At 48.9% G+C, this 25,664-nt stretch overlaps 1 protein-coding gene across 10 annotated transcripts in view; it reads left to right on the top strand.

The window, feature by feature from the left end:
* The first annotated feature begins 220 nt into the window (after positions 1–220).
* FOXP1 (forkhead box P1) overlaps positions 221–25,664 on the top strand; it is a 341,764-nt gene continuing 316,320 nt past the window's right edge. For 2 of the 10 annotated variants that reach the window (XM_090148431.1, XM_090148428.1), the window contains exon 1: positions 221–355. The gene's annotated coding sequence lies outside the window, so the exon portion shown is untranslated. Of the gene's footprint in view, positions 356–829; positions 1,411–2,540; positions 2,693–25,664 lie in introns of those variants that run through there. The other 8 variants (XM_090148430.1, XM_090148426.1, XM_090148435.1 and 5 more) reach the window with 7 other exon arrangements.

Here is a 25,664-nt window from a genome sequence, read left to right as displayed (position 1 = left end):
AGACTGACAACAGCAAAAAATAACAACATCTCCCTCCGCGGGGGTGGCGAGGGCCGCCCCCAGCCCGCCCGGAGCGAGCGGCGGCGCGGGGCTGCGCGGGGCGGGGAGGGGGGGGCCGCGGGGCGGGGGCGCGGCGCGGGGCGGCGTGCGGGGCCCCGAGCGGAGCAGAGCGGAGGGCTCTATTGTTATTTACCGAGCGGCGGAGCACGCCGCCGCCGCGCCGCGCCGCCCGGGCTCGGCGTGCCGGAGGGACGGGAGGGAGGGACGGGACGGAGAGGCAGCCCCGAGCCGCTCCGCGCCGCCGCCCGCCCCGGGGCCGCGCCGTGCTGGGCAGGGGCCAGGCCGAGCGCTGCGGGTGAGTCCGCCGTCCCCCGACACTTTCCCCGCTCCTCCCGGGGCTGTTGCACTTCTTCCCCCGCCGCCGGTCCCACGTGTCTGCCCTCCCCCCCCCACCCCTTTACCGCCGGTACCGGGGGGGAGGGGGCGTGCGGCGGCGGTGCGCACCCGCGGAGCCCCCTCCCCCGCCCTCGGGCCGCGCAGCCGCCCGCGCCCCCCGCCCGCCCACTTTGCAAACTTCCGCCCCCCCCACTACAAAAAAACAAAACCCGGCCCCGCGCCGCGCGCGCCCTCCGCGCACTGGGATGCGCCCCCCCCCGCCCCTCCGCGTTGTCTGCGCGCTTTCTACCGGGTCTCTCCGCGCCGCCGCGCAAACGGGCGCGCGAAGCCCAACTTCGGCGCTCAGGGCAAGAAGTTGCGGCGGAGCCGCCCCCCCCACCCCCCCCACGCCGGGCCCCGCTCCCCCTCGGCACCTGTTGCGGCTTTCCGCCCGCGCTTTGCCTTCCGCGGGCGCTCAGCTCCGCGCCGCGCATCCTCCCCCACTCCGCGTCCCTCGGGCCCGTTGCGCCCATCCCCCCCTTCTTTTTTTTTTTTTTTTCTTTTCTCCCGGAGACGAAGTGTTTGAATAAACACCCGCGCCTCCTCAACCCAGCGCAACTCGGCGCTGCGCGGGTGCGGTGCGCGCATCCCTCTGCCCCTCTCATCCCTCCGCGCAGCCTCAGCGCCGCGGAGCCGGGGACGCCCGGTAAGTAGCGGCTGTTCCGCCCCGCGCAGCGCCGCGCAGCCCTTACTCGCCGGTGCGCGCTGCAGGCGGCGTTCGAGCGGCGTATCTGCGCCTCTCCCGCCCGCCATCCCCCCCTCCCTAAAAAAAAAAAAAAAAGAAAAAACAGCCCCAAGCCGCGGTCGGGCAGCGGGAGGGCTCGGCGCTGTGCGGGGCGCACCCCCCGCGGAACTATTGATGACTTATCGGCGGGCCCCGCGCGGAGAGGGCGGTGGAGCGCATCGATTGTAGCGAGCCTTCCTTCTGCCGCTTCGCATGCCGTGATTTTAATCGCTTTGGCTGAATCAAACCGAGTGAGATTACTGCTTTTTTTTTTTTTTCTTTTTTCTTTTTTTTAAATCCCCTTTCCTCCTCCTCCTCCACCTCCCCCCTCTCTCCCCCCCCACCCCCCGGGCCCCGCACCGCCCCGCACCGCCGCTTCTCTCCCGGAGCAGCGGCACGAGTTGCGCGCTCCGAAGTTGGAGGTTTCATTTTCAGTCTGCGCGGCTCCGGCCGTACCGAGGGCTGCGGGTCACCGCCGCTCTCCGAGCTGCGTCCTTCCCGTGCCGCTTTCCGAGCGGGTGCTTTACCTGCCGTGCCGTTCCGTGCCGTTGGGGCCGGGCTCTCGCCGAGCCAAACTTTCGAGTCTGTCATCGAAGAAACTTGCCGCTCGTGCTGCTCTCTGTGATTTGCTTTAATTTAGGCGGAGGGAAGCGGGCGCTGCGCTCGGTTCTTATTTCTGCAGTTGGTGTCAGCGCTGAGCAGCCCGTGCTCGTGTAAGTTGGAGAGATCCCGAAAGCACCGAAGCGGGGAAGGAGGTGCTGTGCGTCTTTGCGACCAAATCTGGGGGAAAAGGGGGAAATCAGGGCTACCGGCTTCATTCCTCCGCTCCGAATCCTTTCCCTGCACTGTCTCCCCACCGGAGTGAATGGAGCGGGGCGCTGGGGGAGGAAGCTCTTCACTAGTCACCATTCAAAAGGTGCCGGCTAAAATCTCATTGCAAAAAGGTATGGTAGCTTTAACGTCTCGCATTGGCAGCATTCTTCCCCCTTAGTCTCTGGATTAGTCATTGTGTGTGAGACAGAAAGAAAAAAAAAAATCACTTTTTTTTTTTTTTTTTTTAAAAAGTAAAGTAAACAGCCTCCAACAAGTGAACCTTGACAACCCAGATTAAGGCAGGCAGGAGAGATCAAACGGAGCTGCTGCTGGGCTGTTGTCAGAGCCGCCTGGCTGGGAGCGCCGGGTGCTGCAGCGGGGCACAGCCGGGCCGTTAGCAGTGCTGCTCTTTGTTGGGAATCCATAGGGTAACATGGAGGGAAATAACGCTGCCCTTCCCAACAAGGCTGTCTGCTGCTCACGGCTTTGTTGTGAAGTTAGGTTGGTGCACGGGTAGGGCTGGTTTTATTATTATTAAATTATTTTAATTAATTTTTTTTTTTTTGAGGCTTGCGTACACTTGGAGAGCGATGGAGGATTTGGTTTGGTTTGATTTCTGCTGCCTGGAGCTGCGGAGAAGGCGGTGTTTCCAGTAACGCAGTGTTCAAAACAGCCTAAAAGTTCTGTGGAATTCAGCCCTGATTTCTGCATCTCTGATTTGTAAGGAAACCCGGGCGTGTTTTTCTTGGCGTGTGAGCGGTGCTGGTGTGTGACAGAGGGGTTGGGTGGCGATGAAGCGTTGCACACCGTGTGGCTGCAGCCCCGAGTGCTGGAAGGTGCAGCGCCGTTCCCGGAGCATTGCCCGGTGGCACGTTTGCTGGAGCTGTGTGCTGTGCTTGGTGCAGGGCGAGGTGTCACCTGGTGTCGGGGCTGTATCAGAAAGGTTCCATTGCTCTCTCATTTTTTAGTGAAATTTGTAGCCAGGGGTGTGAGGCGATCGCTGGTTTTGCTTCGATAAATGTTTCAGTGTGAGCGTTAATCAGATGTCACCAGTGCAGTTCAGGTTTATTTTTGATGCTTTCGTGATTGCGTTCAGACGGCTCAGTGCAAACTCCACCAGCAAGCCCCTGTTTTGTTCCTGTTCTAAGGACTTCTGTTCTAAGTGTCCTGAAACTATGGGGATAGCCATTGCAAGCGGGAGGAGAAGGCTTTACCCCGGTGTGTGAGCAGGGCGCAGACCAAGCGCGCATCCATGAAGAATGAAGAAACTCAAAACCTTTCCCCAGAAGTACCACTTTAATTAGCAGTGCAGATCACACAATAAGTACTTTATGCTTTTATAAGGTAAGGTTTCACAACCATCCTGCGTAACTTACAGAGCCTGTACTTTTTTATGGCGTATACTTTAATTAGACAATAAAACGTGCGTGTGTTAAATGTGCACATGTATGCTGTGAAGCTGTTTGGGGTAACGCGGTGTTTTTTAACCGCTGTGAACATTTCATGCTGCAGTCGGTGGCAGTGGCAAGGTGCTGCTTTGGGCAGAGTGCTGAGCGTGGGGCATCGCTGCATGGCATGGGCTGCAGCACTGCTCCGTAGCAAAGGACCACCTTTTCTTAAGGGCTTACGTTTGTGTTCCCATCCACAATACGCTTAGCTCCGGGATTATTCCTGTTTCATAGTATTGTAAAAAATTAGAGGAAAAGGGGTAGTAGTAGAAAGGTGGGTTATGGCATGGGGCTCAGCATTCAGTATTCTTAGTGCTTGTGGTCAGGGACAGAGAAGGCTGGACCAGGTCGTGTCATTCCTTTGCAGAAGCATCTTTCAAGCATGTATTTGTCTATGGAATGAAATAACGTATGCACACACATATGTAGGAGATGCATGTAAAATACAGTTATTTCTGCAAGGCCATCCGGTTATTTATAGGACATAATGATACTTCTGTCATCTTAAATTTTCTCTGAGAAGCTTTAATAAATTTAAATAGATTATATGCTGTCAGGAAATAGTATAAATTTTGTTTACGATTCACTTGCTTTAAGGTACTTATACTAAAGAAGCTCATTTAACCCCCAGACTGAGCAGCATTAAGTGGTGAGAGGAGTCTGCCGGAGAGCTGCCGCTGCCCTTTGCTCTTGTGATAATCTTAAATTACAACAATTTAATTGCAACTTCAAGGCACCGAGCGGAGACGTTTCCTGCGGCTGAGGCAGGGCTGGGGGAGAGGCAGCAAAACGGGGCTCCTTGTGGACAGGATTCCCCGTGGCTGGGATCCCTTGTAGCCAGGCTCCTCGCTGCTCTGCTCAGGCCTTCTGCCCCTCTGGCAGTGTCACAGCGGTGTCACAGCGGGAGTCCCCAGGTGGGGGCAGGATTGGGACTGCAGCAGCCTGGCACAGGTCTGGGTGCAGAGTTGCACCTGAGTTGGGTTATGCTGTAGCAGGGGTTTGGTGCTGGGTCGCTGCAGAGGCTGGGGGCACATTGGGGTCTGCAGCCCCAAGACCTGCTGTTGGGGGCTGTGTCCCAGCTCAGCTTGCCACAAGTTTGTGTCCCCCCGGCTCCAATATGTCCTCGCACCCATGAGCACTGGGGGGCATTGGGAGCCAGGCAGCGTGTGCCAAAGGCGGTTGAGAAACGCTGCGTGCTGGAGCTCAGCAGCATGTCTGTGGCTGTTCGCAGAGGTCCTGGCAGCAAAACTTTACCAAATGCTCACAAGGGCACAGAGGGGCTCACTGTTCTTGACTTTCTTGCCTTTGGAGACATATGTAAATGCTTGGCTGTGCTTTGAGTCACGATCCGAATCGCATTCCTGTTTGCCACGTCCTCACCAGGTGGCTCTTTGCGGCCCTCGTGCCCACTGGCACTGCTCTCAGCTCGCCCAGCACAGCCCTGTGGTCCCGCTGCAGCCGGTGTCAGGTGCTGCCACGGTGTGCAAGGGAGAGAGGGAGCTGGGGTCGTTAGGAGAGCCAAACTGGGGGAGCTCTGTAGTTCTCTAATATAAAGAAAAGCCGTGTCTGGGGTTGAAAGGGAACTGTAAGCTGTTCTGTTTTTAGGAGCTTGGGCATCTGTTGGTCACGGTGCTTCAACTTGTGCTCTTGTTTCTGACTTCAGCATGTGACCTACACGGAGTCAGGGAAGTGCTGGCTCTGCTGCAGCAAACGCACTCGGGGGTTCTCTATTTCTCATCACCTGGCACCTGTCTCTTCCATCCATATGTGCAGCGGCCATGCGTTAGTGGTGGTGATCCCATGTAGCCCCGATTACTTTTTGTTCAGCACAGTCCTGCTGGCGTTGTTCTATGGCAAATGAGAAAACAGAAGAGCAGAGTGTATTTTTTCCCCTCTTGGGTACCTGAGGAGGACTGAATAATTTTTCTCCTCTCACTGACCCTCCTGTGCTGTTCTTAGAGCATCCCCATTTTAGTGCCTTGAAATTGCAATTAAGTTGTAGTAATTTAAGATTATTGCAAGAGTGCAAAGGGCAGTGGAAGCTCTTTGGGAGTCTCATCTCAACACGTAATGACGCTCAGTCAGGGGGTTAAATGAGTTTCCTCAACGTCAGTACTTAAAGTAACTAAATCGTAAACAAAATTTATACTATATTCTGACAACTAATAATCTATTTAAATTACATTAAAGTATGTGTGTGAAGATTTAATTAAAAACAGAAGTACAGTTGAGTCCTGTAAATATCTCGACAGATACACTGGAATGGAGTTCATGTCATCCAATATTTGCTTGTGTCTGACAGGTTGTGGAGTTTCTGGGGGTAAAACTAACTGTGGGCTTTGTCCCTCCCAGTTTGCAGTGGGGCTGCAATGGTCTCACAAGCGCTCTGAGTGCCAGCATGCGTTGTTTGGTTGCGTTATTTGCTCTGTTAGCACTGGAGTGCCTGTTTCCTCCATCAGTCAGCTCAGGGCTGGTGCCTGGCTGTGTGCTCTTGAGCTCTCCGCTGCTGTTGAGCACTGTTTCCCAGCTCAGTGTGCCAGCTGTGTGCCAGCTTTCTCCCCTCTTCCTGGCCGCAATTGAAGCAACGCGGAGCGCAGTGCTGAGGGCTCCATTGCACTGCTGTGAGCCTTGATTTAGCTAATTTTTTTTTTTTTTTTCAGATAGAAAGTGTTTAGGACATTTCCCCATTTTTTTTTTGCAAAAAAGCATTTTCAAGGCTGTCAGGGCATGTGTTGCTGTGTAGCTCCTTCCTAACGGTGCAGTAGTGCATCCTCAGCCCAGGTGTGCAGCCCAGGGTGCTCGGCATGAGGAGCTTCTGCTCTGGGTACAGCTTTCGTGCTGGGGCTTTGGACATCCTGAGCCTTCTTTGCACCCCTTCTGCAGGTGCTTTGGATGGAGGTCACGGGATGTTCCCCTCTTTGGCTGGGGGAAGAGGACGAGGGTGTGGGCACGGAGTGAGAGGTGTGTTGGGAACACGTTGCCAGCTGGGCGCCCACTGGGAGCGCAGGGCCTCCAACGGCATCGTTGGTTTTTCCCTCTTCACCAGACATTTCCTTTCAGATTGGATCCCAGTTTCAGCCACACTTCCCGCTCAGCCCTGTCATCTTGTTGCTAACAATTAGGGTCAAGTGTCTTTCCTTGGGCTCTGCGCCGTCTTCGCAGTTGGTCCCTCCCCCAGCTCCCAGCCCGAGCTGTTTGTTCGTTAATTAGTGCATCGGGCGTATTAACACATCAGCGAGCGGGAGCAGGCAGACTTCCCGAGGCATCTCGGGAAACCCTCTCCAGTTTTATGTGACCGGACGTGCACTAGTGCTGATTTAGATAGCGGAGCCGGCGATGCCAAAGTGTTGTTAAGAGAGAGATAAATAGAGAGAGCCCAGCAGTAGGCAGAATGTCATGTCTCTATTAAAAAGATGGTGATAAAGGAAGATAAAATGGTGAGGGGGATTGGCGGTGTGTTCAGAGCAGCAGCTCAACAGCTGGTCACAAAAATCAATTCAGAATTCCCCTTCCTGCAAAACCCTTGTCCACGGAATTGATGGCTGAGCACGGCTGGGATGACAGCGAGTGCTGGAACCCTGAATGAGCCTTGCAATCCTTCCAAAGGCATCAGGGCTTCTGGGGCTCCATTGCAGCATTGCTCCCCTCTGTGGGGTGTGCCTGCCTGGAGCTGACTGTTGGCAGAACCCCAATGCAGATTTTTGTATGTTGGGGTCTTGCTCTGGGTGCAGAAGTGAGAAATGTAACTGATCATAAAGAAATGAGTGGTTGCAGCAGGAGAGAGGGGAGCGGTGTTAATTTTACCAGTTCTGTAATGAAACATGCGGTGTGATGTTAAATCACTGCTGCCTTTTTTGCTGAAGGGATGTTCATCATTCCATTAAGAAGGGTTAAGTAATTAAGTGATGTTTCTTTAGGAACCGGTGTCAGTTTCAGGAAGCATCTTCCCCATGTCGCGTGGTGGATGCAAAGTTTCCCTTGGTGCCAGCAGTGAGCTTGGTGCTGAGCAAGGGCAGGGAGCTGCACCAGCTCCAGTACTGCAGGAGTGGGTTTCCCTGCAGCTCAGGCATGCTGCTCTGATGGCCTTTCAGTTACAAGGTTGTCTGCTGTGACTGTTGTCAGCTAGGTCTGCTGCAAACCTTATTCCGTGAGCCGTCTATTTGGGATTGCAAAGTTAAAACCTTCCAGAGGTATTCACCCGCATTGCTTTTTTCCTCTTTTGTTAATAACAGCTTTCATGTTGTAATAGTACACTTGCTGACAGTGAGTCACGAACTCTATCTCCCATGAACCTCATGACAGATTTGTGTTGGCCGCTCAGGCACGGCTCAGCCAGCCCAGTTCCCACCTCTCATCCTTGCACTGGGAAGAAAAGCCCATGGGAGCGGGCGGTGCGAGTCCTACCTTCCTCTTCCCAGATCTGTGCCGAGACACTGAGGGGCAGCCCCTGGGCTGGGATGGATCTGGGGACATCGAGACCAGATCTGGTGAGGAGTGGTCCCTCCAGGGCAGGATGCGACCCCAGGTCCTGGTGCTGGGTGTAGCTCAGTGAGGTCAAAAGTGTGGGGTAGGGAGGGTGTGCGTGTGGTGGCTGAGGAGTGCAGTGACCGTGTGGTCACCGTTTGGTGTTGGGATGCTCGGGTTGATGCTGGGGAAGCAACTGTGCCGTGTGCTGCATCCTGTGTGACCTGCTGCTCTTCCAGTGCTCAGTCTGCTTCTTTGCCTTGGCTGAGAATGCAGAACTCAGCACTAGCTTTGCCAGATTGCTGCCCTTCCTCATGGGATAGCCCCTGTTTCTAATACTGTGGTTAGCGATACTGGAACTCAACCCCAAGTGGTATTGCAATGAGCAGTAGGAGTTTTGCCTGGCAAAGGGCAGTGCACATCGTGTTAGTGTCGATACCTCCTGCTTTTTTTTACATCACTGCTCTGCCACTCAAACAGGGCTCTGTCAGCCAATATCTTGCCGACTGTTGATCAGAGCACTGTAAGTGATTCCTCCCCTCAGGTGGATGTCAGAAATAAGTATTTCCACGTTTCCTACATGCCGGCCACTTTTAGCTTCAGGTACCCAAATACCTCTGTTGAAACCTCAGGAGCTGCCTTGAGTGGACTGAGCTTAAAAAAATAATAAACTAAAAAAAGAGAGGGGGGAGAAGAGAAAAAGCATCAGTTTGGCTCAGGGAAACAAAATCCATGAATATTCATGATTGTAATACATAAAAGGAAACTGTGTGGATGCGTACACAGAGCATCATAGCCTATATCTACCTTAACAGATTTAAGGAGAGATTTTCTTTTTTTTTTTTTTTTTTTTTCCCTCTGTGAGTTTTGCAGGAGTGAGTTGGTAACAACTTGGCTAGTCTGTTTTTATGATAGATGCCACTAGATAGGGGCAGTTCAGATTTACCACAAAGAGGTAAACTGGTAAATCTGAACAAACTGAGGAATAGTGGCTGTGGGCTTCTGGCCCCGTTATCAAACTTGCTGCATAAGGCAGAGTTTATGCACTGTGATAATGCTAATGACCAGCAGAGCCAATGATGCATGACTGGAGGAAATCAGTGTTATAATCAGAGAAAGTTATCAGGTTTTTGTCATTAAATATTAGTGATAAATAATACACTTCATTTTGAGGAGATAGGACATATTTAATTCTGATGCAGAGAGTTTCAATTTAATAAGGGGCATTGCTGAGCGAAATGATAATCTGTTGTAATTGAAAGGGAAAACTAGAAATGCCTTTGTTTCAGCAGAGCTCCTGGTGACGGCCTGCAGTGCCTTGTCTGAGCAAGGGGAGCACCCCTACAGCTGCTCGGGAGGGCTGTGCCACCGTGCTTTGCTTCTTAGTTTGTGTGGTACACAGCTGGTTGCTTGGGGAGGGTCAGAGGGGATGTGTTTGGTGTAAGCTGCCATCACTTTTCTTTTCTTTTTTTTTTTTCTGAAAAATATTACAGTACCATAGCAGATGCTAATTGTGTGCTCCATGTGGGCTCTGCATCCCCCAGGTGCCTGCACGCTGTCTGCACGGTGAGCTGCTCGTGGTGTGGCCAGCTCTGTCCCCAGCCTGTGTGGGGCACAGGGACTCGGCTCTGACCTCCCAGTGTGGCAGTGTGCCAGCTCTCACATCCTCTTTTCAGCGAGGGCAGCGGCAGATCCTGCAGGTTTGACTCATTGCAGAAACTTGGGCAGCTCTGAGTAACTTCAGCCAGAGTTACAGGATGTGTCTGAGGGTAAAAGCTGTCCTGTAGTGAGAGCTTTATGGAAATGCTTTCTTCTTGCTATGCTCAAATGTTTACATTCTGGTTGGAAGATTTTTTTTTTTTTGTCATCTGATTCTTTTCTTTTGGATAAGGAAGGGCTCTATCAGTTGAGATAATTTGCAGGCTTTCAGCTAGGGTTTTTTGTAGGTCCAAAAAAGAGATGAATACCTCTGCCTCTAGTTGCATTGGGGTCTGGAGGTGAATTGCAAGGGGAAATGCATGCAGAGCAGATAACTTCCTTGTGTAAGTAATGCCTGTGTCAGACACAGCCCAGTTTTAACACAAGCACATGCCCATGTTTCTGTTCATCAGCACTGAATCACTGCTATGTACCAACCTATGCCTATGGGTGCTGGGTGAGGAGGAGTATGCATTGCTCTCTGCCCATCACAGAGGTCCACGTGTGTGTGCTGTGACTTTGGGCTGCTCACAGCTTCACGTGTGCCAGGCAGAGCTGTTTCCTAGGAAAGCCTCTTGGCTTTTGTCGAGGAAAGCAGTGCTGCTTTCACAGTGTAGAAAGAGTGCATAAAACTCAGCTAAAACTGTGCATCCAGCCTGTTGGCCAGCTTTGGGAATAGAGAACAGAAGTTGGTAAGAAAATGTGTGGCCAGAGCTCAGCGCTGCCATGGGTTTACACCAGGATAGGGTCTGACCTACAGCCTGTGCTCATGATTGTAGGTTATGAGCGTATGCTCAGTGCTGGCTTTGGGTGCACGGGGCTGCTGAAAGCACCAGGTGCTCGGTGTGCGACACAATCACTAACGCTGTGTGGGGTGTGCCCCCTGCCATAGGTGTTTGAGCAGAGCTGTGAACATGCTGGTGCTTTTATGGCTCCTGAGATTGGTGCAGGTGCATGTTAGCAGGAAGCGAAACTGGAGGAGCCCTGGGAGAGTGGTGCAAGCTGTGCCAAGCAGGTACTGCTGGCCTCATTGCCCGGCTGATAACCAGCCATGCTGCTGGAAGACTGAGTGGTACCAAGGAGGAAAGTCACACTACGGGATGGCAGTGAGCTGGGGCCTCTAGGAAGGCGATGCCCACGTTCCTTCTGCACCAGAGATGGTCCAGGTGGGCTGGAGGGGCTGCTGCATTGGAGTGTTTGCCTTCTGCAGCTGGCAGCCCTTTCACACTCATTTTTGCATGGTCTTGTGAGGAATTTGAATGTGCAGTCTATGAAGTGAGGCACTGAAGCATTAACCCTGTCTTTTATTTTTTTTTTAACGGAGTAGGGTCAGAATAATAGTACTTAATGTGAGTAAAAGTCTTATTATCAACCGTTCTGTCTTCCTTGATTCATGCCTGACTTCAGTACCCAGTCCCATCTCACTGAGCACAGCCAGCACAGGATCATGTAACTACACCTGGTAGTACCACTCACCTTGCATAGGGTTTTCGTTCTTTATTCCTGAGTGTCAAAACCAAATCTGATTTGAACCATAATTGCTTGCATTGCCTCTGTGTTTTTCCCTGTCTGGAGCAGTTGTGGGGTCTGTTGGAAGGAGAGCCCAGGCCAGCATGATGCTACTGGGATAAGGGCTTGCGCAGCCACATGCACAGTGAGCATCTGGAGCTGTGCCCCTCTGCGTCAGCATGAATTAAGTGTCTCAGGAGGAAGCAGAGATGAAGCTCTGTGAGAAGATCCATGACTTGATCCAGTGATGATCTGGTGTGCAAAGAGGGAGAGAAAAACAAACTTCTCACCCAAGACATGGAGCTTGTTAGTGCCGTGCAGCCCAGCTTGTGCTGTATCGAGCATCTCTGCTCCAGTGCCATAGTGCTGGTTGGGTTGGTGCAGTTGCCTGTGAGTGTTAGCAGCTGCAGCTGGCTGTAAAAGCTGTAAATTTCCCGGTAACTAGCAGGAAAATATCGTGGATCTGCAGTTATTCTTCACATCTGGATGTGACATGTTTGTTAGCACTGAGCTAAGTACAATAAAAAGCATTTCTCTTAAGTGTGGCAGCACATGGGTGAGCTCCGTTTGGCCCCGTTGTCAGATGAAGCCAGCAGGAGTTTACATGCAGCTGTAATAGCAGTTCCTGCTGCAAAGCATTGCTGGCCCAGAGTGTATCTGGGAGGTGCTGTGGAGCTTGGTGTGAAGCACCTGAGTTGTGCTGCTCTGCTTTGCAATGGAGCTTCTTTCCTGGGGTACCCCCAGTGTATGAGGCATGCCCTGAGCCTTGGGCAGCCTTTGTGCTCACCCTGCTAGGTGCACCTGTGTGAGTGGGACTTCAGATGGCAGAGAACAGCCCAAGGAAAGCTGAGAGCTTATGCTTGTGTTGTGCAAACCTGCTGTGGTGGGCTGGGTGTTGGAGGCTCCTCCATCGGAAGGCAGAGTGTCCCATGGTGACAGCACAGAGCGTGTCTGCAGTGAGATTAAAATGAAAATTAGGCAGTGGGCGATTACCTCCTGGTTTTAAGTAAGTGTGGTGTTGGGCTGAAATGAAAAGCAACCTTGAAACTGCACGGATTCATGAAACTGTGTGCTGGGATTTTAAAAATTACCTCCATTGGAATCCTGGAAGCATCTGTTACATAATTAATGCACTTAAAAATATACTCTATTTATGATTAATCCAGGACTGTGGTGTGTGCTAGTTATATGACTGAATCCCAGGGTGCAGCGCGAGGAAAGGACTGCAGTTGTAATCTATTTGATGGTTATAGGAAAGGACATTTTCTACAAATAAATACATCTTCCGTAGTCTTTTTATTTGTCAAGGCCAAGCTTACGTCTGTTGTGCTGAGTTTGTTGACTGGTTAATGTTTAGAGATTTATGCTGATATTTTGTAGATCTACTGGAAAAAAATAACTCAAGAATAATTAGGGAGATTGACCATATAGTAACATGCCACATGTGTGACAGTGTTGCTGGGCTGATGAACTTGGATATGGTCTATGCAATTAAAAGCGCCAAGGCTTGGTACGAGGAGCTTTTCAAACCCTCTCCCAGAGAGATGAGCACTCTGGAGAATGCACATTCCCCAGAGGACAGCTTGCTGGAGCTGCTGGAGGCCGTGGATCTGCTCTCCAGAGAGTGTCTGAGTGTCTCCCGTAGGGAGCAGCAGAGCAGGCGCTGCCAACACACTGCATTCCCCAGCTGGCATTTCTTTGTGCCAGGAAGGGCTGGGGCACTCCGTGGCCTTACCTTCTTGGAGCCTGCTTCACTGGCATCCTCAAACAGTCTTTAGCATTGCATTTCCTCTGACATTTTTTCTTTGTTTCTGTTCCTTCTTCTCCCTCCTCCCCCCCCTTTCTTTCTTCATCTGGCTGCTGACCCATTGGATTGGTGTGTGATTATGCCATGTAAAATCCTTTTCTCCCCCCATCTTATTTTTATTGCTGATTCCCAAGCTGCCCTCAAGCTGCTGTGATTGCCCATCACCCTGCAGGGTCTCAAGGAGGCAGCCCAGCAGAGCGGTGCCCGTGCATCCCATACTTGCTGCTAGACTTGGAAATAGGGTCTCTTTCTATGTGAATGGGTCATTATTTTTAAGCTAACAGTCATTGTGTGTGTTGGCCTGGGAGATGTTTTGAGGTTTAGTGCCTGGAGGGTCCAGTCGCACCTGGTCTGTCTGGTGGTGCTGCTGGGTTGTGGAGGGGTTGCCCTCTGGGACCGCACGTGCCCAGGTTTGGCCCTGGTACCCACTGAGTGTTAGTGATGACCTTGGGTTTTCATGTAGTGTCTCTTGTCTTGAACTGATTCTGCATTTAAGTATCCTGCCCCTCAGCTCCCTCAAGTGTGCTGAGGGCTGAGCGAGGCTGGTTTGACAGGAGGCAGTGCAACCTCTTACCCACCAATGGTTCCTGTGGCTCTTCCTCACCTCTCATCCCACTGGAAGCTGCTTCTGTCTTATCCCTCTGGATAAAGCAACCTCTTGTTATCTGTGCAGTATAGAAGTGTACTCAGCATGGGCTTTTCCTTTATTCCTGAAGAGAGAAGTGTGCAGATCCATGTGTGCTAGACTGTTTGTATTTCTAGCAAATTGGGACCAAAAAACAGTGTATGTTCCAATTGCATGCCAGCAGTCTAGGATTTCAGATACTCTTTGATATTGATTTGTGCAAGAGCAGTTGTGTTGGATAGAAGGAAATGATAAAATCAATGAATCAAGGCAGAGGAGGAGGGCAGCGGGAAGCAAGAAGCCCAAATGTGTTGGGTTCTAAAGAGCAGTTACTCTCTCATTGCTGGCCAGGCCTGCGGTGTTGGACACGTGGAATGGGTCAGGGAGGGTGGCTGATGAAAACAAGAGTAAGGGTTTGGGGAAAAGCAGAATCTGGTGACTGCAGCAGCACAAGTTTATTTTTAGAACCCGATTGCATTTGAATCGCGAGCATTAGAAAAACTTCTTAGCTCACATTATACTCCGAATTTCTTTAATTTATTTTTAAAGTGGAAATTTTGCAAGCTGACGTTTTGCAGCATGCGTAGTACGATTTGGCTGACAGCATTGTCTGGCAAAAGAAATAACCAAATTATTATTCAGTCATGGGTTTTTAACAGCCGCAAAGCAAGTGGATGTTAACTAAATGATGCAATTTATTCCCTTCCTGCTTATTGCCAGCTTGCCTATTACAGAGAGACTGCCAGCTTTAAATAAGTGGTACCCAGATGGTAGTCGCATGACGCCCACTTGGTTACAGAGCCTAAGCAGGGAATAACTCGGCAGCCACTACAAGCTGTGGGTCAATTGAGGGGGAATGCCTGTTGCTTCACAGTTTTGCATATGTAAATCTGTTAATGTTATGTCAGTATTGTGCGGTCTAAACACAAGCACTGCCTTTCTCTGGGGCCCGGATGAACTTGGATCGCTGCCCAGCTAATGAGGATCCGAGAGCAGCGTCAGGCGCGGGCTGCGCCTCTGTGTGATTCCTTGCTGTGAACTTGGGGCTGCTGGGCTCAGCCGTGCCCCAGCAGTGCAATATACAGCCGGCCTGGCCTTGCTGCCTGCAGCTCACCGCTGCTTCTGTCCCAACCAGAGTGGCTGCTGCACTTGGCTCCGGCTGTGTCTCCCTGCCACGCTCCTACGTTCGCCTTCATCAAGTGCAGATGTGGCACCCGGCCGCCTCCGAGAAGTCATGAACAGCCTCGTCTGTGCTCCCAGGCAGCCAACATCTGCTGGCAGCATGGGAACGATCCGGGGAGCTGGGCCCTGCAGACAGGGACTTGTATTGATTGCATGGGGATGGCTGCTGGAACGGCTGGGTTGAGTCCGACCCCCCCCTTTTTATTTTTTTACTATTGCTTTAAAAGTAGTAGTTAAAATTGTTGGACATGGGAATGCTTTTATTGTTGATCATTTCTGGTTCTGAAAAGTTTATTACAATGGGTGAAAACAACAACCCCCCAAAAAACACTATAAAAAGCTGCAGTACGCTGAAAGGCTGAAAAAGCACCAATCGTGCTGATTTAACCAAAGAAAATGTTCCTAGAGGTATTGTAAATTTTATGTGCCAGATGAAAAGCATTAAGTGCGTTATTTTTCACGAAGGGAAAACATTCCGATTTTAACCATTTTGTAAATTATATTAATGGCGAAATGCTGCTTACAAAGCTCAGGGGCTGCTCGGTGAGCACACCCCCATCCTGGGGGCCCAGGGGTGCAGGATCCACACTGCCAGAGTTCTGCCTTTGTGCGCAAAGTGCTTTGCTGTTGCTTCCCCCTCCACATCCCCCCCAGTCTTCTCTTTTGGAAGTTGCAAGCAAGTGTTTTGAATGCAGTCAGAATAAAATTAAAGGAGAAAATAAGCCGCTTTGGAATGTAGCGGAAAGCTGAGATGTTTGAGTATTTTATCTTTATTTTGCTAATTATTTGTCATGGAGATCTGAGTTGATTCCCTGAGATTTCTTCTAAGCCTCTTAGGGGGAATTTTTTTGGCTGATCGTCATTTTCCTCTGTGCTGCACTCCCAGTTGAGCGCCGCTGCCCTCTGCTCCCCATCCCCAGGAGGGATGCCTGGCTTGCTCCTCATCCTCAGTACCACTTGTGGCCCCAAACGGATTGAGCGCTGGGTTCTGAGCACAGACCAGCGGCGATCTGTCGTCCCCATCGCTCCGGCTGTGATGGCAATTTGGCTGCAATTCTCCTTTTTGATGGAAAATTACGTAGTGGTTGTTGAAGAGCCTGTAGCACATTCTTGTACAATAAAGGTAAATCAAGCCAGGCGTTGGTTTATACGTGATTTTCCAGTTCCTTGTATTAGTGAGAGCTATAGCTTACCCTACTGAAAACTTAATTAGGCAAACAGAATGCTATGTTAGCAGACACTTACAAACCCGATGTGCTCAGGACGAGATTCAGATAAGTTAATAAGAGTTACATTAGGTGTTTCTAATGGTACTGTCTATTTTTTTTTTTTTTTTTTTAAATAAGCGCTGTCTTTGGTAATAACCGTCCCCCACTTTTCGGGTTAATAGTTTAATTGAAAGGCTCCATTGTGTCCATTTAGTCATGGAGGATCCCTTCTGCTGTGCGGTACGTTAGCGCATCTCCTACAGCCTTTGTGTTCAGATGGCTGATGTGGGGTCCCCTGGAGCAGAAGAGCGGGCTGAAGGAAGGAAGCAGCCTGTTGTGCCACACACCCGGAGCAGCCTGCAGACAGGAGCGGAACAAATCTTCAGCACTGGAGTGGGCATAGGGGTGCGTGTGTGTTCGTAATGTATTCAGAATGCCAATAGCTTATGCCTTTTGAAGGCTCCAAATCAGAGCTGTCATATTAGCTATACCATTTCCAGAAATAATGTGAGGAACACGCTGGTACCCGTTGTTCAGAAAGGCATCATTATTCTGTTATTCTTTCTTGAGCTTCTGACATGCTCGCTTAACAAAGGTCTTTCCAGATTATGGTCCTCAAAAATTGTTTGCTGTAAGGACTTGGATTCCAAACGGAAGGTACTGTCTTTTATTTTTCTCCCTAGGAAAAAAAATGCCAAGGGGAGAGGGAAGGGATCACCTCATTTTCTTTCTTGGCAAAGAGATTTTTGGACGAAGGATGTGAATGTGAAGCCTGCAAACTGACATGGGAAGTCAGAAGTTTGGGACTTTATTATTCCGTAACTGATGTTACACCATTTCCCTCCGGTCTGCCTGCTATGAACTGGGAATAGGGAAAAATTGCAGTGCTGAGAGGCTGCTGGCTGATTGAACTAATGCTCGCGAAGTGCTGGGGTTATCTTACATGGGGTATTTTGATGATATAAAGAACTGGTACCTGAAACCTCAGCCTCAAAGTGAGCGCTCTGCTGGTGCGATGCAGGGGGTCGGGATTGTTCCTCAACAGCAATTTTGTGCCATTTTGCTGAATGCTCCTGTTTTTGTGCCACCAGGCAGAACTGTCACTGGTGACAGACTTTAAAATATTTCTTAAACATCAGTAAAGCAGCATTTGCTCGTTATAATACTGATACAGCTCGCAGCGTGTTTGACTCGTAAAAGAATTATTTTAGGTTCGTGCCTGTTTGTGGTGGGCCAGTGGAAGTGTGTGTGTGTGCTGGATGTGGCAACCTTCACTTGGCAGAGAGCAGAGCCTGCTCACCCGCGAGGAGGGCTGTGCTGGGAGCCAAGGGCACAGCAACACCGGGAAGATGGGTGCATGAAATCCCTGTTAGTCTTTCATCGCCTGACGCACATCCTTGAGCAAGGGAACCCTTCAGTGCTCAGAGCAGAGCTTGAAAGGGCCTTTCCTAGCGGAGACATTTGGGGGGTGGGGGATTCCCTGAGAGAAGATCAGATAAGATAGTAAGTGGAGGATTCAGGCGGAAAAGTGGTTTGGAATTGCAAATCAGTGGTTTGCCCATAAGTGGTTTGGGTTGGCTGTGGTGTTTTCTGATCATTTTTTTTTCTCCCAAAGATGTCTAGTAATTTTTCACCCCTGTCTTTAAACTCTCTCGGATGGTTTGTGATTTTTTCAAAGGCTGAGGATGGCTGTTTGCTCCTGAGCTCTGGCAGCTTCGCAGGCTGCTGCAAAATCACTGCTCGCTCTCTCGAGGATCCTCATCTGTCTCTGATAGAGCTCCTTGCTTTCAAATGCTTTAGCATAATTCGTTACTTTCTTGAACATTGTAGGAGGTTGAATAAATATGATTTCTACAGTATGTGTGTATACATATATCTCTCTATATGCATATATAAAGCGATGAAACTTGGACATGCTGGGTGTTAAGCAATTCGCCAAAAGCAACAGGAGGAACTGGTGTCAGAACAGGACTTAAATGTATCTGTTGCTCACTGGTGATCCCACAGCTGGGTGGGATCCAGACAGGCAAACTGTGATGCAGTGACTGTTCTCTCTCTTCCCACACAATATACTTGTATTGTGAAATGTATATTAAAATATTTAGGGAGTTGGACATATTTCATGTAATCACTGTAGGAAAGTGGCTTTTAATGCATTGCTTGGATCAAACCTTCTAGACCTTGAGTAGTTCTTTCCTGATGTGAAATGTAAAGCCTTCACCTGAGAAAAAAAATAATGAAGTTGTGCATTTTCACAAATCCACCACTACCTGAGGTAAAGAGAGGTAAGTGGATATGAGCAAGTTTTGCTGATGTGGCTTGGAAAAAGTAGGAGCGTGGTGGCATCAGGCATGTGTCTGTGCCACTGCTGCTGCAAGAATAGGGTGGTAGTGCAGCCAGCACCAGTATTGAGCTGGTGCATTTGTCCTGTGTCCCTGAATCACCTTCGGTGCCTTCTGTCCTCTTTCTAGGGGTCTGAAATCGGCAGCTTCATCAGCCTCTGTGAGACAGTTGAGCTGTTTCAAAGCTCTCAAAGATACTATTGGCATAACATGGATGTAATTATTGTTACTATAATCAGCAAGAATTGCTGAATTGATTTCTCTCTCTCTCTCTCTCTCTCTCTCTCTTTTTTTTTTTTTTTTTTTTTAATTTTGCCATTAGATGTTTAAGAAACCCCAAACTTGCATAAGAGTACATAACTTGGTAGAGTTCCCCATTGCTGGAGGCATCTTTCAGAGCCTGGGCTTGGCTTCCCCTGGAAGGTGTAGGATCTTGCAGACTGTCAGTCTGGAATATGGGTGTAGCATTTCCAAATAGCCAGGAGCCAAGGGTGGCATTGATCACACCCTGTTGTCCAGCAAGATGTTTATACAGTTGCCCATGGCACTCTGGCTGGGCAGCTGCTGGCCAGGCACACCTGGCTGCTATGAGCAGTAATCCAGAGCTTGGGAGGTGGTTCTCCTGAGTGCTAACTTCTCTGCAGTTATAAGCTGAAGGAGCTTTGGTCTCCTTGGTGATTTGGGTGAGAGTGAAAATGGCTTTAATCTTTTTGACTAGTTTAAAATGAGGATACAACCTTCTTAATACACCTGGCAAAGGAGCGCATTTTTTTACAGGTGTAGTTGCTTTTGTTTTATTTGTTCTTTGCTCTCTTGCAAATGTGCATCCTTTTTTTCTTTGTATTGTTTTTTCTTGCATACATATGCCTCCTTTAGAAATTTTCTCTTCCATCCAGACACCTGCATTTCAAGTCTCTATCATGCAGATTCATTTTTCCCTTTAGACGTGTGCCATGCTGACAGGCCTAAGGCTAGAACATGCTTTTTATCTGTGAGGGCTTTCTCTTGCTCTTTCACTTAGAGAACTTGATAACTTTGAGGCGAAGGCTAGGCCTGTGCCATGCTGTTGGGAGCCAAGACCTGACCTGCTCTGTACTGTAAGCCAGGCTGTTCCAGACTTGTGACTTGGATTTGGGAATACTCAAAGGGTTGCATGCCTGAATCAAAGGAAGTGAGCTATGGACTCAAAAAATGCCCTGATGAATGAATCCTGATGGTGGGGGACCTGTGTAATACCATCTTCTGGACTGCCCTAAGAGCGTGTTCACTAACTCCCACTGTCTTCTGTGTTAGCACAGGCTTCTGTGCTCCATTTAGGTTTTCATTAAAGCATTACATAAACGGCAATCGTGTAAATACAAGTGTTTGAAATGGTGCTTTTAAATTAAAAAGTCTCTTGGATTCATGCAAGTAGACACATGCTCGCACTAAATAACTTTTGGCTTCCCCCTTGCACTTTTCGGAATAATTTAAAGGAAGAAAAGATTTGCAAACAGTTGTAAAAGAGCCATAAAAAACTGTCAAATACCAGACCTTCAACTAATTGTAAACTGTTTTGCTCTTGGAAGTCATACAACATTGATCTCATAGCTGCTTCATTAAGAAGGTGCTTCTGTGGAGCACGGGAGCTGTTTGCTCAGGTAGGCATGAACAAAAGTAGCAAGGGATGTCTGGCTTCTGTTCTGAATGCCCAGTATAGCTCCAGGCAGCTGAATGTCCTGTACCATAAAGGAAAGCAAGTGTTGTGGGGAGCTGAACAGAGAGAAGCTGCACAGCTGAACACTTCTCCTCTGGCTGCTTCACCTGTGCGAAGGCATGCGGCTTCCACACAGCTGGGTTTTGCAGCAGGGTCTCAGTGCAGCAGAGGGGTGTTTGGGAGGATCCCTGGCACAAGAAGGGTGAGCACCTGAAGGCTTTCTCTTGCTCTTTCTGTCCATATGAAATATGTTCTAGTCTTCAGTTTTCAAAAAGAGACGTGAAAATCTCTGTTCTTGGACAGAGAATTGGCTGATATCCCATGCCAGCTGGTTAGTTGCATCTTTATTTTTTTTGCAGCGTACCAAGGAAGACAGGCGCTCAGGGGTCAGCTTTTTCTGGTTGGGATCGAAAAGAAGAAAAGTCGATAGTCCGTTAGACTAGATCAGTGGAAAAACTTTTCTCTGAGCTCAGCTCTAATTCTGCCCTTGTTCAGTGTTCCACTTGAAGAACTTCTTCCATTGTGCAATTTCACTGTTTCCTTCAAATGTTGCAGATTGGGGTGTCGGCACCAGGGAAATATTAATAGCAACCTACTGGGGCTCATCTCTAATGTGCTCACTGCCACAGTCTCTCTCCTTTAGTCAGTTTCTGAAGCTCTATGATTAGATCTCTTTGGGAAGGGAAATTCTTGCCTTTGTGTATTGGTCAAGCCAATGAATGGTCTCCTGTTATCTTCTCGGTCCATGACTGAGTCGGGCTGTCAGGGGCGTAAAACTGGAGTCAAAGGGACTTTATTTCAGGCAACCCCACCTCCTCTGGGTTAGCTATGGAGAGGATTCTCTTCCCATCTGTTCCTGAACCAGAAACATCCTTGTTCAACAAGAGTGAGTTTGGGGAGTTTATCTGACCCAGCCATTTCCTTTTGGATTTGTAAGGTTATAAGTTGACAGTCTTCTATAGAGTAGATTTCTGTGGCTGGAGAGAATGGGATGTTGGGACAGCTTTTGGGAGGACTGGTTAACCTCAGTTTTGTTTCTGAGTAAGAGCCAGCCTGGCTGCAGGCTTCTGGATTTTGGAGTGTGCTGGCGCTTTGGTGGCCTGTTCATCTGGGAAGGATGAACACCAAGAGCAGGAGGGAGCTGGCAGTGCTACTGTTAGTGGTGCATAGAAAGTGTTCAGGGATTAGGGCAGTGCTTAATAATTCCAGAAGAAATTTCTGGACATACAAATGAGACAGTGCTGACTATTAAAAATGTGAGCTGTGAAAATCCTCTTTGTGCCTGGATTCACACTGTGTTCCTGCATGTGTGATGGTTTGGTGGTCTGATGCACACTGTCCTTGCTAGCTTCAGTGTGATGTATTTTTCTGATCTTTTTCACATTCCTAATGAGAAGCATGTCAAAGAGGTGTTGAACCATCCAGTAGATTTTGGCCCGGTTGATTGTAATAACTCTCAGCTTTGTATTTTATGCATGATATGCTTAAATGGTTTTATAAGGAGGAAAGAAAGAAGAGACTAAATGCTGCAGATCTTGGTTCAGGAGCCATTGTGGTTCCCCTGACACAGTGCAGGCAATAAGACCAAGGCACAGCTATCTCCCCATGCTTCAAAGTCGTTGGTGTCTCCCGTGCTGCATCAGTGCAGCAAAGCTGAAATCGTGTCTGTATCCCAGTAGCACTTCAGGTCTCATTTTATGATTACTGCCCTCTCAGGTGCCAGGGAGATGCTCTCAGTGAGAGTGCACGTATTATTTTGCACCATGGGCTCTCATCTGCTCTGTGCTTTTATTGCACCCAGCAGCCCCCTGGCACTGGCTGCTGTCACAGCAGGGGAACCATAACGCATCTTCCCTCTTGGCAATAGAGGAAACAGATATCCTCATCCCAGACCTGAGTTGGCAGAGGTGCAGAGAGATGTACAGCTTGGCTGAAAGCGTGGAAAACAGAGCGTGGATCTCCCTATGAAATCTCCAGCTGGTAGCTGAACTCCAGGACTGTTTTTCCCCTCTGTGGCAGCCTTAGTCGGTTGGTGTCCAGATGCTGTCACTGTATGAATATTCAGTGCCGATAAAATATGCATAATACTGTAAGCCTTGCCAGGGTGAGGATCTTGAGGGCTTGATGAACTTTGTAACAGCATTACTCAGTTGTAGGGGCACGACTGATGCAGCAATTGATTTCTGAGTTCAAACTTCACCTTCTTTTGAGCAGAGTTCATTCCTGTTTGCTTTTCATAATGGTGTTATTACACCTCGCTGGCAGCAGGACAAGGGAGAAGCCACCGTGCAGCCTTTCATTCCTCGTGAACTCCTGTGCCGCAATCAATGGTGGTGAGCACCTCTCTGCCAGGCTAGAATTTCACATATCTGATATGTTATCAGCTAGCTATTGTGGTGTTAACACTAATGGAATACTCCTGTTTTAACTCAGAATTTTCCAACAGCTACCGAAGGAAGACCAAGAGAGTTTCAATATGAAAGAAAAAGGCAAAGGGAAAAAAAATAAAGCAAAACTGTGCTGTTGTACCAAGAATACCAAAAATGCATCTTTTAAACTTTTTTTTTTCCCTCTTGATCTACTTTCTGTATGACTCATGAGCCAGGCTCTAAAATGGCCTCCAAACATGCATGCATAATTTGCACATCCTCATGTCTGTGGATGCAGTGCTCTTAAACGTCCCCAAGGTGTTACTCCCATGTGGGGCAGCACGGTTTGGTTCTGTTCTCCACCTCCTAAGAAAGGCATGGCCTGTGAGAGAAGACATGGGCTTTCTCAGCACCAGCTGCTTTGCAGCAGCTGACTGGGCAGGGGAGGCTGGGAGGGATCCTTTTTGGAAAAAGGTACGTGTGAAACTGTAGAAATGAGGCAGAGACCACATTCTGAGCTGATCGCATTGGTATTTTCTCATCAGGCAGTGAGACCCACAGCACCTTTCTCTAGTGTTAAACCTAAAAATTAAGCCCACTTACCTGTTTTTTCTCTTTCGATGGTTCATGAGAGAACTCTTCTTAAAGTGGATATCTCTTCTGTACTATTGTGGCTTCTGTGAAATAAGTCAGAGCTCTTAAATTAAAAGCCAGCACACACATGCTCGCAGCAGGGTTTGTCACCCTCAGGAGGGGATGCACTCATGGACAGTGCCTTTATTTCAGAAACGTCTGAAGCAACAAATGTCAGTGAACATCCATAGTAATGGGGAGCTTTTGTAACAGCTTATGATTTTTGTAACAGCTTATGATAATAAACCCAAGTTTTAGGGGTTTAACATGCACACTGACATACTCTGTTCTGGAATTAGTCGATATATGCACTGGTACTCAGTGTTGCGTGGGCTCAGTGTTTGCCAGGGGAGGGAATGTACCTGACATTACTGAAAGGTGTTGATTTGATTAAAATCTGGCTTTGTTGTCTGATAGAAGCCCTGAACCTCCTTTTTACCTTTTCTGCAAGCAGAAAGAAATGCAATTTCCATTCGGCATAGATGTTTCCCTTTCATCCCTGGAGCTAATTTTTTTTTTTTCCTGCAGCAGTTTTGGTGAAATTATGTATCACTTGTGATAATTCATTTTAAAAATTCCTGAGCTGTGTGGCGTACTTTCATGAAAATTCATTTAGATAAAATTAGATATTATTGTTTAATGAGGTGGCATTTCAATTTAGACCTTGCATCATGCATATACCAAGAGTTTTTTATGGAATAGTTAGGTTCATTTGAGTAATAAAGGCTGAATCATGGGGGCTTTAATTCTTAATCGCTGTGAGGATTGTTATCTGTGGGATGTGAGCTGTCTTAGTGGTATTCAATCAAGTGTCCACTTAGCCGTGACCAGAAGTAATTGCTCCCAAGTGGGTTGCACAATGACCTGTTAATACTTGCTTTGACCCTATGACCTTGTCTGCCCCATTGTTTAGGATTTTATAGCAAGCGAGTCTGCATTTCTGTGGGGTCAAGTAGATATCTGAGGTCAAACATTTTCTGATTACTACATAGTATACACTGTAAGTCTGCAGAGCTGTTGCACAGCAATAGTCACCGCTTCAGAGCAGGACGCACAGAGTTTGGAAATTGTCTTCCTGAATGCATGTAAACAGTTTAATATTTTACCGAAAGAAGTTCATCTTGTAAATTAGGTATGAATAATACATTTGTAATTACTATTCGTGTCTTTAAACACTTGTGTCTTAATTGGCTTGGGTATTTCTTTAATGTATTTGCATTTTGTCAGGGAAGTTAATTCTAGCTTGCAGAGATGGAGGGTGAGCTGCATGGCTTGGGGATGGCTTCGTCCCACTCCCGTAGAGCACGTGGGCTGGCCCTGGTGCTTCTGGAGTGCTGGGAGTGGGGAGTGCTTCCAAGCTGACTTTGGCTGCTGGTGTGGAGTGTTTTATGTGCCTCTAAGAGCCATCCACAATTAATGAGACCTACTTGATGATGATAGTTGGGATGTCCCGTATTAATTTATAGCTATGCTCAAACGTTGCTGAAAATGTGGTCATATTGGGTGATGGTTTGCAGGGGGGCCACACTGTGTAGCTGAAAAGCACTATTTTCTTCACAGTGTCTGGAAAATAGCATGGTTGTACAAACAAAGCCTTGATATTGTTTGTAGCACTACTCCCTCATTTCATGTTGTGTTTACTGAGTTCACTAGCCAAAACACTTCTGCACGCTCTTCAGCCTTGTAGGTCATCTCTGCTCTGGAAAAACATATACGCACCTCGTTCTGCATAGCATCCTAGGGAAAATATTTTGATCTTCACTGCCTGAGCGGGGCTGGTGGGATGACATAAAGCAGTTGGATTACGATACAGTTTGGGGACAAACAAAGCTAACGTTCCTGTGAGAGAAGCAGACTATAGTCAATTGAGTAAGCAAGAAACAAGTGTGAGAGGGAAAACTATATAGCATATGCAGGGAAGAAAACAAAACAGTGACTCTTTCCACTGCCAGAATATTTAAAAACAAACAAACAGGAAAGCATACCCAACCAAAATGTGCCTTGCAACAAAGTGAACCTGTGGATTTTTCCCAGTATGTGTGAGGCCATGTGTGATGTTGCTCCGGTCATGTGTGGATCTATCTGCTCTTGCTGAAATGTGCCAAGGTCAGGGCCCACATCTCCAGCAGGACCTGTGGGGGGGGGAGGATGGGGGGATGGGGCTGGGGTGGTTGTAACCTTTGTGGGCACCGGGGCTGCACTCTCTGGCCTCACATCACAGTTAGTGCAGAACCACAGGCCATGTGTGTGCTGGTCACAGGGACCTTCAGGCGCTCCTCAGTGGTTGTAGTCGTCACCCCTTCAGCTGTGTGAAAACTGTGGCCTTCTGTGCCAGACCATCTCTGAAGCCCTCTCCGCTGTAGGAGTTGGGCAGGGCTAGATTTACGGGGCCGCCTCCCCAGGCAGCTGTTGGTATTCAATCATCCAGTCCCATTGTCCTCCATGGGCCGATGACATGTTTCCAGTGCAGGCCCTGGTGCAGATGTGCAGTATTTCCCCTCTCAGAAGCTGCCATCTGAGGCACTCCTACCACAGCTCCGCATGCTGCCTCAGCCTTCTCCAGTGCTCCGCCTCGGCCTGCTCACCCCACATGGGGTGTCTCCTCAGATCTCCTCGTCCTCTCTGGAAGATGCAAGTGTGGGAGGCTGTGTGGGAGGCAGAGGGATTTCCATCGTGTGTTGCTTCTCTGGGTTGAGGGATGTGTTCCTCGG

The sequence above is a fragment of the Phasianus colchicus genome, chromosome 11, assembly GCF_987193195.1.
Source record: "Phasianus colchicus chromosome 11, bPhaCol1.hap1.1, whole genome shotgun sequence".
NCBI classification, from domain to species: domain Eukaryota; kingdom Metazoa; phylum Chordata; class Aves; order Galliformes; family Phasianidae; genus Phasianus; species Phasianus colchicus.
This window is presented reverse-complemented; position numbering and strand designations above follow the sequence as displayed.